This window comes from Cricetulus griseus, chromosome 3 (genome assembly GCF_003668045.3).
Source record: "Cricetulus griseus strain 17A/GY chromosome 3, alternate assembly CriGri-PICRH-1.0, whole genome shotgun sequence".
Classification (NCBI taxonomy): domain Eukaryota; kingdom Metazoa; phylum Chordata; class Mammalia; order Rodentia; family Cricetidae; genus Cricetulus; species Cricetulus griseus.
Window position 1 is genome coordinate 224,549,358 of NC_048596.1, and position 13,432 is coordinate 224,562,789.

Sequence of the window (13,432 nt, forward strand, 5' to 3'; positions counted from 1 at the left end):
CTTCTTTGAGTCTGCAATGTTGAGAATAGTCTGTGTGAAAGCGTGCCCAGGACTAAATTTCTAAAAGCACTGGAAAGTTCTAAGAAGGATGAAATAGGGGGAAAAAAGTCTCCATGATCAAATTCAAAAATGTTTATCTTAATATTTATGAAGTGGGTAAATAACTAAAGATCAAAGAGCTATCCTTGGTTCCTACTGAAAATTTGACCCAAGATATGGAAACCTTTTGAATTTTACAAAAAGTAGCAAAACCCTGGTAGCTAAGATGCAACATGTTCCTAGTTAGTAGCAAAGAAATGTACAGGAAAAGGCATTTTTCTTCCATGTGTAATTGTATTGCTACATGGCCTTTTTGTAACAGACTTCCTGTTTTTGCCTTTCTGACCAGGGAGTTATGAACTACTTTGGGACTGACACTATTATAGCCTGGGTGTGTTCTGGGCCTTCTACAGGTGTGTCTCTATTTCCAGGTTTCTTTTTATACTCTGGTCTCCTACCAAAGGTCAAGCTGTCTATTCTAATGTAAGTGTACCATGATAATCTCTGGAGTAAAAGATGCAATTAGGGCTCAGGGGATCACTCAGTCAGCAAAGTGCTTCTTTTGCAAGATGAGGACCAGAGTTTGACCTCAAACGCCCATGTAAAATAAGCTATAAGCTGAACATAGTGGTACATGTTTGTAATCCCAGCACTGGAGACGAAGAATCCTAAAGTTTACTAACTGTCCATAACATCTCATTTGATGAGTTCTAGGGTAGCAAGAGATTGCTTTTAAAAACAAAACAAAGTGGACTATGTCGAAGGAATGACATTTCAGGCTGCTCTGTGGCCTCCATATGCATTCACACATCTTTCAGTGTGCACCTGTATACATGAACATGTGTACCCATGTACAAGCACACACTCATACACACAGAGATGTAATCATGCATACTTTTGTGCCACTGACTGAAGACATAGAAGAAAGTTACTCTTGATTACAAAACAGTGATTAATTTTACTTGATGATTTTTTTACTTCATTTTTTTCTTCATATCTGTACCTATCTTATCTTCTTATCCATGCAACAAGTGGATTGTAGTATTTCTAAAACATTGCAAGGCCAACCATGGGCTACTTCCACAGACCTCACTTTTCAAAAGGGAAATTTTTAATGGTTTAAATTAAATAAAATGATTTAGCCTCCCAAATTGGTAAAATACTAGCTGAATGTCAAATTTAGGTATTTCTCCTGTCGTTCAGGGTCCATCATACAAACAAACCAATTAAAAATGGAAATGACTGAGGAGGCAGAGTAGAACCACCATCACCTCTACCATCATCACCACACACACACACACACAAATACACACAGGCACACACAAACACACACACGCGCACACACACACACACACACACAAATACACACACACAAATACACACACACAAATACACACAGGCACACACAAATACACACAGGCACACAAACACACACACACACACACACACACACACACACACACACACACACACACACATATATATAATCTTACTAAAGTTTATTTCTTTGAATATTGTCCATAATGAATGCCTCAATGTCCATCAGCTTCACACCATGGAGAAAGAGGGCAGGGAAAGTATACCAGAAGCCATGTTTACTTCTCAAGTACTTAGGCAATCAACTATAATAAAACAGGGGTCAGTTACACCAGTGCACTAATTGTGGAACTTTGCAGCAGCACGGATGTAATAAAACTAAGTCATACTCTGTCTTGGATGTGTTAGGTATAGACTTTTTCAAAAGAATCCATTGAGGCAAGATCTTATTTCCTTGAAGCATTCTATAATTCCAAGTGTTTTAAAGAAAAACTTCTAGAAAGGAAAAACAAACATAGAAGTGAAAAAAATGAGTCAGAATTTTAAAATTTGGTGTCTTTTAAATATTTAAGCTTACTACCATGACAATGTGAATTATTTAGTATACATGTGAAGAATCATGTACTTAGAGCAAGTTAGGCAGATGTCTGTGTATGTATACCTATACCATATATATGGTAGCACACATTTATTTATATCCTGGATGTTTGTGTTTTAGATAAAGGCAAAATATGCTTATAGTAAGCAACATTATCAAGTTAAATTAAATTATTTATATATTAATCTTAAACAAAAATACTGACATTGAATTTTAGATAAATAACACCTTTGTTGAAATAAGGTCATGTAGGTCTTAGAAAATTTATAAAACACAATTCTAGTAGGTATTTATCCTGCCACTTCTGAAAAAATGTCACTTGGTGCTGTATGGGTTGGATTTAAAAATATACTGCATTTCATTTAGCCCTGCTGAAAACCTATCCATTTCAAAAATAAATTGTGGGTGGTGAAAGACATCAGTGTAGAATTTTGTTAAAAATCTACTAGACTTTCAGCATCATTCTTGACTCTTTGAAAAAAGATAACAATGTAGCCCAGGCTGCCTCCAAATGCTGATAGACTTCTTCAGCTATGCTGATAGACTTCTTCAGCTTCTCAGGTGTTTGGGTTAAAGGCATATCTAGCTTTCAGACAGATTTTATGTTTTTGTTTGCTTGCTTTTTAGATATGGAGGTCTAAGTAGTCCAGGCTGGTCTTGTACTAGCCATATAATTGAATATGACCTGACTACTGAGCCTCCTGTTTCTGCCTCCTAAGTGGTGGGATTACAGGTACATACAACCACACCTGGTCTGTATGTATTTTAAAGAAAATTCTTTAAAACTATGTATGGTCGTGGAAGCCTATAGTCCCAAACAAGAGGATCATTAGTTAAAGGCAAGCCTGAACTTCATAATGAGTTCAAGACAAATAGGACTACTTTTTTGAGGCAGTAAGAACCTGCCTCAAAAAATATTTGAAGTACTGTAATGTCACACATTATTTAGATTTTCATTTGCAAAGGAACTCAGCATCAATATGGGAATTGAGAACAGTAATTTTATTGTTTATTTTTGGTCTTTTGGGACATGGAATACTGTCTAATGTATGCTGTTAGGTTTTAATGATGATAGTCACTAATACATTTTTTCCTTCAATAGAACTCAGAGAAGTTATTCACTTTTCCTATACCACTAAGCTATCATAAGTAGAACCTATAAACCATGTAACATGGGTCTATTCATCTAAGTCTTGACATCAGAAGAGTCTATTATTTGACCTTACACTGCCTTTAAACCATATCTTCACGATTACAGACCAGTTTTATTAAAAAATATTAAAAATATATGACATTTGAACACAAGTAGACACATAATAAACACCAACCTCCTGATTCTAAGTACTTTTTATAAGCAGACTTTTGAGAATAGGTAGAAAGAGAATCATGGACAATTTCATTCAGAGTGATTTAGGCTATAAAGAAATTGAAAGAAAAAATGATATTTGGCCTAGAATAGAACAGAGACACCAAGGCAGATGTAAACATCCATAGGTCATTTCTACCTGCAGCCATATTCTCACAGAAGAAAACAGCCTGAAAGCAAACTGCTTTTAGATTAAGTTTAATTGTGAATTAAAAGATACCTATGAGAGTGTGGACCAAATGGGTAAGCTTTGTGTCCCTGAACTCCTGTTTTGGATATATGTGGCACATGGGATGTCAATGTTGAAGCATTTAACTAATATCCACATATACAAGACACAAAGAGAGAACACTGTTAGCTGCTAGACAAAACAGAATTACCCAAAGAACAAAATTGTTTATAGAAACATTCAATACATGGTAAAACTGACTGCTACAATTTCCCCTAGAATACTGGACAAGCAAATCTACATGACAGAGAAGATTCTAAGTGTACATGGAATAATAACTAACTATATTTGACCAATGTATGTTATCCAATATGGCAGGGACATTCTGTATGGATATTATTTTAGAGGAGAAATTTTATTGCCTCTTGCATGGCTGAGGAATTGCTTCTTGGGTAACAATGTAAATGGAATTGAGGTGTGCCCCAAAATGCTTTTTAAACACGCACCCTATTTGCTATGTACACATGCATCACATTTGCTTCAGATAAAGTACTAGGCGGTCTCCAATACTGGTCTGAACCAGTTACATTCTGTCCTTGTTTCAGGACTTGACTCCTAGTTGATGCTTATGAGTTTTCTCAAAGTAAAACCTTAATCTATCAATTGAAAAGGAGGGTTAGTCCTCCCATCCAGCAGATGCTCAGCAGCGAGCGTATGCTCGACACAGCTTCGGCTTCCTGATATTGTTAGGAAGCCTGAATATAAAAATGTGCTATTTTGGAACTTTAGCAAAGTAATATAGCATTTATTCCAAAAACTCAGAATTTCTTTGCAAGCTGTTGGTAAGAAATTATTGGGTTTTTTTTTTTCTTTTAAACATAGAGTGATTTCTCCTAAGCTGACATACCCTAGTTTTCTTATGCATAGTTTTGAGTTTTGGGATTTTAGTAAATCACAGTAAATGGTAATCTAAAGATATTAAATAAAAAATTCCAGAAATAATTCATGTTAAGTAGTGTTTATTATGGTTATTATCACAATTGTTCTATCTTATTGCTAAGTATGGTTAACCTCTTTATGTGTTCCATTTATAAACTAAGCTGTATGTTAGGGATATGTGTATAGGAAAAGCCATAATCCCATAAGGTCCAACACCTTCTCTGGTTTCAGTGTCTATTAGGGCCTTTAAAATTCTCTGTATTCCACAAATATAGGGGACTATTACATTTACTCCCTTTTTTTCATTTTTTCAGCTTTTTTAAAATTTGAATTGGAAACAGGATTGTTTTACATGACAATCCCAGTTCCCTTCTCCCTCCCGTCTTCCCCTACCACCCCCCAACTAAAACCCTATCTATCATATATCCTTTCTGCTCCCCCTGGATGGTGAGGCCTTCCAAAGGGTGTCATCATAGTCTATCATATCCTTAGGGATAGGGCCTAGGCCCACCCCCCGTGTGTCTTGGCTCAGGGAGTATTCCTCTATATGGAATGGGATCCAAAATCCACACCTATGCTAGGGATAGGTACCGAACTTCTACAAGAGGTCCTGTAGATTTCCGAGGTTTCCTCACAGTAACCCATGTTCCTGGGGTCTGGATCAGTCCCATGCTGGTATCTCAGTTATCAGGCTGGGGAGCAAGGGTTCCCTGATGTTCAGGTCAGCTGTTTTTGTGGGTTTCACCAGCCTGGTCTGGACCCCTTTGCTCTTCACTCATCCTTCTCTGTACCTGGGTTTCAGTTCGGGGATTAATTGTGGGTGTCTGCTTCTACTTCCACCAGCTGCTGGATAATGGCTATAGGATGGCATATAATTTTGTGATCAATCTCATTATCAGGGGAGGGCATTTAAGGTAGCCTCTACTCTGTTCCTTAAATTGTTAGCTGGTGTCATCTTTGTAGACCTCCAGACATTTCCCTAGTGCCTGATTTCTCTGTAAACCAAAAATGTCTTCCTCTATTATGGTATCTCCATTCTTGTTATCATCTATTCTTCCCCTGACTCACCCTTTCTGCTCCCTCATGTCCTCTGCATCCCTCCTCTTCTCCCCTTCTCATTCTCCTAGCTCCCTTCCCCCTCTTCCCGTGCTCCCAATTTGCTCAGGAGATCTTGACCATTTCCCCTTCTCCAGGGGACTATTATGTCTCTTTTAGGGTCCTCCTTGTTTATTAGCTTCTTTGGCAGTGTGGATTGTAGGCTGGTAATCCTTTACTCTATGTCTAAAATCCGAATATGAGTGAATACATACCATGTTTGTCTTTTTGCGATTGGATTATCTCTCTCACAATGGTTTCTTCTATTCATTCCATCCATTTTCCTGCAAATTTCAAGATTCCATTGTTTTTTTTTTCTGCTGAGTAGTACTCCATTGTGTAAACATAACACATTTTCTCTATCCATTCTTCGGTTGAGGGGCATCTAGGCTACTTCCAGTTTCTGCTATTACAAATAGTGCTGCTATGAACATCGTTGAACAGATGTCCTTGTATGAATGTGCTTCTTTTGGGCATATGCCTAAGAGTGGAATTGCTGGATCTTGTGGTAGACTGATTAAGAAATTAAAGAAGATACCAGAAAATGTAAAGATCTCCCATGCTCTTGGATAGGTAGGATCAATATAGTAAAAATGGCAATCTTGCCAAAAGCAATCTACAGATTCAATGCAATCCCCATCAAAATCCCAACACAATTCTTCACTGACCTTGAAAGAATAATTCTCAACTTTATATGGAGAAACAAAAGACCCAGGATAGCCAAAACAACCCTGTACAATAGAGGAACTTCTGGAGGCATGACCATCCCTAACTTTAAGCTCTATTTCAGAGCTATAGTCCTGAAAACAGCTTGGTATTGGCACAAAAATAGACAGGTAGACCAATGGAATAGAGTTGAAAACCCTAATATTAACTCACACACCTACGAACACCTGATTTTTGACAAACACTCCAAATATATACGCTGGAACAAAGAGAACATCTTCGACAAATGGTTCTGGCATAACTGGATGCAAGCATGTAGAAGACTACAGATAGACCCAAGCCTTTCACCCTGCACAAAACTTAAGTCAAAATGGATCAAAGACCTCAACATAAATCCAGCCACACTGAACCTATTAGAAGACAAAGTGGGAAATACCATTGAATTAATTGGTACAGGAGACCGACTCCTGAACATTACACCAGTAGCATAGACACTGAGGTCAAAAATTGATAAATGGGACCTCCTGAAACTGAGAAGCTTCTGAAAGGCAAAGGACACAGTCAGCAAGAAAAAACGGCAGCCCACAGACTGGGGAAAGATACTTACCAACCCCACATCTGACAGAGGGCTGATCTCCAAAATATACAAAGAACTCAAGAAGCTAGTCTCCAAAACACCAAACAATCCAATTAAAAAGTGGGGTACAGAACTAAATAGACAGTTCTCAATAGAGGAATCTAAAATGGCTGAAAGACTAATAAGAAAGTGTTCAACATCCTTAGCCACCGGGGAAGTGCAAATCAAAACAACTCTGAGATACCATCTTACTCCTGTCAGAATGGCCAAAATCAAAAACACCAATGACAGTTCATGCTGGAGAGGATGTGGAGAAAGGGGAACACTTCTCCACTGCCGGTGGGAGTGCCAACTTGTACAGCCACTTTGGAAATCAGTATGGCATCTCCTCAAAAAAATGGGAATCAGTTTACTCTTTTTTACATTGAAACCAATAACCAGAGGAAGCAATGGGTGGGTCTGATTATTTTTGAGTCTTTAAAAAATGTTCTAATTTCTTCTGAGGTAATTTAGTAATTCCTTTCATAAATTAAAAAGGGTCATCATCAGATACAACTTCCCCTGATTCTGAGTTACCTTTGTCATCTGGTTAGTAGTTTTCATAGCGGTTTGTTCAGAAGGCATAGAAGGCTAAAGCTTTAACTATTTATTTCGGCAAGAGTTACCTAACTAATAATGCTGTCTTTAATCCTTCTCTTTGCTATTTACTACATGACTGATGTTCTAGCTTTTCCATTGCATTCCAGTAGAGTTCTCTGTACCTCTGTGGAAACAAACAAACAAACAAACAAACAAACAAACAAAAAATGAGACCAAATTAAACCAAACTAAAACTAACTCTTCCCCGGTTCACTGTTTAAAAAATAGACCTGTATATAGTTACAGAAAAGTATGAATTTTTTTACATGTAATTTAGTCAAAATTAGCCATACTGGGCTTAAATGAACCCATCCGCAAAGAACTGAGAGAAGCAGGCACAAAGAGCAAAAAGATACCGCATGTAACTTTCTAAGAAGTTGGTATTTTTGTCTGTTGTCTGTTATTGTTTTCTTTTTACATAGAAAGAAGGTAGAGCCAGTAACATGGGTTAATCAGGAGCACAACATAATTACTTATGTGTTAGTGGGAGAAAAATCAGCAAGCAACATTTTGAAGAGATTGAACTGGCAAGAATTACTTTAATACCACATCAACCAAGAAATACTTTATTCTGTTTGGTTGGGAACACCTTAGGGTACTGTACACGAAACTATAACCTGAAAGCAGAAGATGAAATTTCATATTTTATAGATGAGGCAGGAATAATGAAAGAAAAGGCAAAAAGTATACAAAGAATCAAGTTACCTCCACAATGATTCTGCAATGTTGCACACACACACTTGATCTAAGGGCAATGAATCTCAGCTTTCCAAGCAGCAAAGAATAGGATATGACCAGGGATGTGTGCTATACTGTCTGTAATACCTCATACACTTTGTGTATGAGAGGTACAGCCTTTCAAATGACAAATTGGAGAATAATTTCATTGGTTCTCATAGGAATGATGCATCACGAACATTTATATTTTTATGTAGGAGACCTGATATATTGTAAATCCATATAAATCTTCTTAAATCAGGCTTGAAGTAGAATTATAATTTAGCCCGAAAAGAAAATAATTTATTTCTTTACCTTAGTCTTAAAATTAAATACAAAGTGTTGTAAGTACCTAATCTGTTCAATGCTTTCCTTCTCATAGAGAATGCCCCTGTCAAGAAGATAATGCTTCCTTCACAGGGTTGGAGCAAAGAGAAGTTCACAGACAGCATTGCTAGTGAGCAATGAGTGTCGAAGGAGTGAGGAAAGCGCAGACTGATACATGAAAGTAAGTGATATTCTCAGCTGAGGCATGAGGAACCAAGATGGCTACCAAACAGAAGTGACATCTATTTGACATCTTGAAAAGAGGGAAGAAGCTGCCTAACTGAAGAATCAGCCCCCAAAGGAGCAGCAATCATCACACCTGAGTGGGAAAAAATGAACAGCTTTGCTTCTGTGTCTTCCATTTCTATCTCTAATGCCTAGAAGAGGGTAATCTGAGCAAATTTTGAAGTAATTCCTAGGCAAAAATAATTTCTTAATAGATATTGGTGGATTGAAACTCACTTCAGCACAGTGACGGTCATTTACCTAAAGTTTATGACAAGCATCATATTAAATGTATAAACTCAAGCAGTCCCAGTGAGTCAGAAATGAACCAAGGGTGGCTTTTATTAAGCTTGTGGTGGAGGTAAAATGAGACAGACAATCTGGAATTTTCATAGGAAGGGAATCTCTACAGTTTGTTTTCTCTAGTCTCAGAGAATTTATGTATTCATGTGTAACAGTTAAGACACTCTAAAGATGAGCAGTTTGGCTGATAGAAAATCAAGCTACTCTCACAAAAGAAATATATAAAAGTCAAGAGTTTCCATATAATTCAGCAGTAATCATGAAATTTAATGGGATATGCTTTAATGTCTTGAGTAATACCTTTAACAAGAGCTATGTCAGATATTAAAATAATGTGCAAATGTTATTAAATATATTATCACATGTTATAAATGCTGTTTGATGCTGTAGAGAGCAAATTTTAAACTTATTTTGTAACTATAATTTTATATTTTATAATGCTATTATAATATTTTACAATTATAACAATTATTAATATTATCATATTATTTTATAAAGCAATTTCTATCATAATTGGTTATCTTAGAACTCAGAAAATCCAATTCACAATATGTTGCTTGAGGTATATCCTGACTTTCATTAATAGAATGTTTGAAAAAATGTGTGAAAAATTTTCCAGATATTCCATAACAATATGAAATTACTGCTTCAGGAAGCATAGCATGTCTCTAAGAAAATGAGCAAAATGAATAAATGCTAAAATAAGACATAATTAAGATGGAAAGAGAAACAATTTTCATTGAGGTAGACACATCAGTCTCTTGGCATGTTTCAGAGACCATATTTCCCTCCCAGTTATGGACCATAACCCGAGGCAAATACATGGAACAAGTAAATATAAGTAAGAAGTAGAGACTGTCACCCTGAAAGCAGGTACCATAGAAGGCATGTCTCACAAGCACAACAGCTCAAGAAGAGCTCACATTCTCAGTGACAAGAAGCAACAGAGAGCTTGAGATCGCACAAAGACTGAATTTTTTAGGTGAGGTTTATCAGAAAGGAGGAGGCTGCCTAGAGGGAACTCCTGAGATAGTGGATGGGTTCCTTGCTATTGTTTATAGCTGGGGTGGAATTCTGCACTCATCAGCCCATTGTAGCTGACAGCAACTTGAGAGTGGGGCTTAAAATGCATTGTGCTGGGAGACAGTGGTATTCTAGTTTAACCAGATAGAAGGCCCTTGTTAATACACCAGATGCTGGGCTAATAAGTCAGTAGTCATAAGCTAGGAATAAAATCTACATCTGAGACTTTGGTCATTCTTTATAAACACCCCAAACTAAGCCTGAATGAAATTTGGTAGGCCTGTTAGAGAATTTCATTTCATTTAAACAAAACTCAACAAAATAAATGTCATTGGTCCAGGGTTACATATTGCAACAGATAATTCATAATAACCAGAATTCTGGATTATGCTCTGAATATGAGGATAGGCTAGAAAATACAAATTCATTTAATCAAAATAAAGGTAACAAAAGAGAAATCATAGGATGAAAAGAGTCAGGCCAGATAGAAAACAAGTAGAAATACCCAACTATACCAATGACTGCATTCAGTATTAAAGAATCAAGCTGTCCTAGTTGGCATTACTGTGATAAAACACCATGGTCATAAGTGACTTGGGGAGACAGGATTTATTTCAACTTATAGCTCACACAGCCAGTCCATCATCAAGTGAAACTGGAGCAGGAATTCAATCAAAACAGGAACCTGGAGGCAGGAACTGAAGCAGCGATCTCTGGGATATCTGCTTACTGGCTTGGCTCATACTCAGATAGTCCAGGCACAACTGCCTAGGAATGAAACTGCCCACAGTAGTCTAGGTCTTTCTACATCAACTAGCCATCAAGAAAATGCCCAGCAGACATGCTCACAGGCCAATTCGATGACTGCAATTCCTTAGTTGAGGTTCTCTCTTCCAAAGTGTGTCAAATTGACAACCACTATTGCCATCACAGAAGCATATCAACTAAAATCAGAGTATATGAAAAAGATACTCCAAAATGAAATAAATAAGAAATTCAGTGAAAGATCTAATGAAAGCATCCCACTTTAAGTAAAAGGATGACATAGGTCCTGCAAACAATGGAAAAATTAATTTCAACCAACCATGTAAGTGTAAGGGACAGTAAGCCATGCCTGTTAGAGGCTGGCTACAGGTGTGCCTGACCACACCTGTTAAGGTGTGGTCAAGGTGAGGTCAGGATGACTCGTGATGGGCTCTTAAGGGAAGGCGAGCACATGGGAGGCCCTTCTCTCTGGCCTCGCTGCCTTGCTGCCCTGGGAACGCTCTGGCTTGCGTTTGGCTGGTATTTATCTAAATAAAGATATCTTAAACCTACAGGCTCTTGCTTTAATGTAAGTTTAAATGTAATGAACATCAACAAAAATAAGATTTTGTATTGCTTAAAGTTTAAATGCTAAAGGATAACATAACAATCATTGGTGTCTAATGAAAATATGTCTAAAACTGACAGAGATAAAAAGATATGAAAATTCAGAGTGAGAGTTGCCAATCTGAATGTTCTCTCAGAGACAGACTGTATAAAAAGAAAAAGTTAGTACAGGCATAGATGCTCTGACCTCCTATCCAGTACTCTTCTTTCTTTTTATCTGGGGTACTTATGAAATTGTCACATATATACCATACCTGGGCAATTAATTAATTGTTATTAATTAACACATCTAATTAATTAATAGCAACCAATCATTAATGCATGACTGACAAGAAAAATTTTATGCCAAGAGTGTTGCATAACTTTCAGATCTTATAGGAATTGTGAATATTATTCCCAATTCAAAGCTACAATGAGATAGATAAAAATGGATAAATTTATTGAAAAACTGTTTGACAAAATAGACAACAGAAGTAAATAATATGCAAGCTGTTTTATTTGCATGTGTACTATTTATTTGTGTAGAAACAAGGCTTCCATATATACCCAAGGCTACCCTTGAATTCATGATCCTCTTTCTTCAACATTCCAAATACTGAGACTTAACAGATATGAGCCACCACTCTGACCTATAAACTGTTAAAGTAATTATACTTGAAGTAATGTATCTTTCTGCAATGGAATATTTATGTATGAAAATATTTGTAACACCTAATAAGAGAATAATATCTATTTTTACAAATTTCCCACAAAATAGAGGCTATTTGTTATAACAACATGGGATATGTAAGATTGCCTTTACTTACATATTTTAAAAAATTATTTCTAGGTAGGGGTCAATAAACTATGCCATTTTTGATTAATAAATTGCTAAAAGTATTTTGTCTTTAATTACAGCCATTTATCTACTGTTTTAGGAAATTGTTTCATCGTTTTTGTTCAGTTTTCTATTAGAAAAATCATTTGGGTTTCTGGGTTGCCAGAACTTTCATTATATTGGTGGAAAGGGACTTACATTTTGTTTTGTTTTAAGTAGATTTACATTTTAAATATTATTTTGAGTTTCTTTTTTTCCTTCAATGAAAATAGATATTTTTTTCCTCACATAATATATCCTAATTACTGTTCCCCTCCCTCTACTCCTCCTAGTTTCTTGTTATCATCTATCCCATCCAGGTCTACTGCCTTTCTGTTTCTTGTTATAAAATAAACAAGTTTCTGAGGGAATATAATATAATATAATATAATATAATATAATATATGATAAAACAAAAACTAATGCCACAGATTTGGGCAAAACAGAGTAAAAGAGCCTAAGAGAAGGCACAAGAAACAGAGACCCACTCCTTCACATACTCAAGAACCTCATGAAAACACTCAATTGAAAGCCATAATTATATGTAAAGTACCTGTAGGGTAAAAAGAGAGAAGAATTTAAAAAAAATAAAAAATTGAAAAAAGGAAAAGCCATGACATGATAATAAGAGACAAGAAACCTCCAAAGATTCCATTGAGTTTGTTTTCTGTTTGGTCATCTACAGCTGACCATGCAGCCTATCCTATAGAATAGTTTATTGTCCCAGTGAGACTCTCTTGAAGAAAATTAAATTTTCATTTGCAAGTGATTCTTAATTGGAGATAGTTTCTGGGTTAGGGATGGAGGCATGTGTCTATTTTTCCTTTCAGCTCTAGCACTTTAACTGGTGTAGACCTGTGCAGGCCCTGTATATGCTGTCTCAGTCTCTGAGAATTGATATATATGTTGATCATATTGATCTAGATAATCTGGTGTCCTCAAACCCTCTAGCACTTACACTCTTTATACAGGGTTCCGTGAGCCGTACGGGAGGGATTTGATAGACATCCATTTAGGGATGGGTGTTCCAAGGTCTCTCACTCTCTGCATAATATCTTGCTGTGGCTCTGTATTTTTTCCCATCTGCTATAGGAGGAAGCTTCTCTGATGATGGCTGAGCAAGGCACTCACCTATGAGTATAAAAGAATGTCATTAGGAATTGTTTTATTCAATTTATTGCATTTTTTAAAGACCAGTACCATTT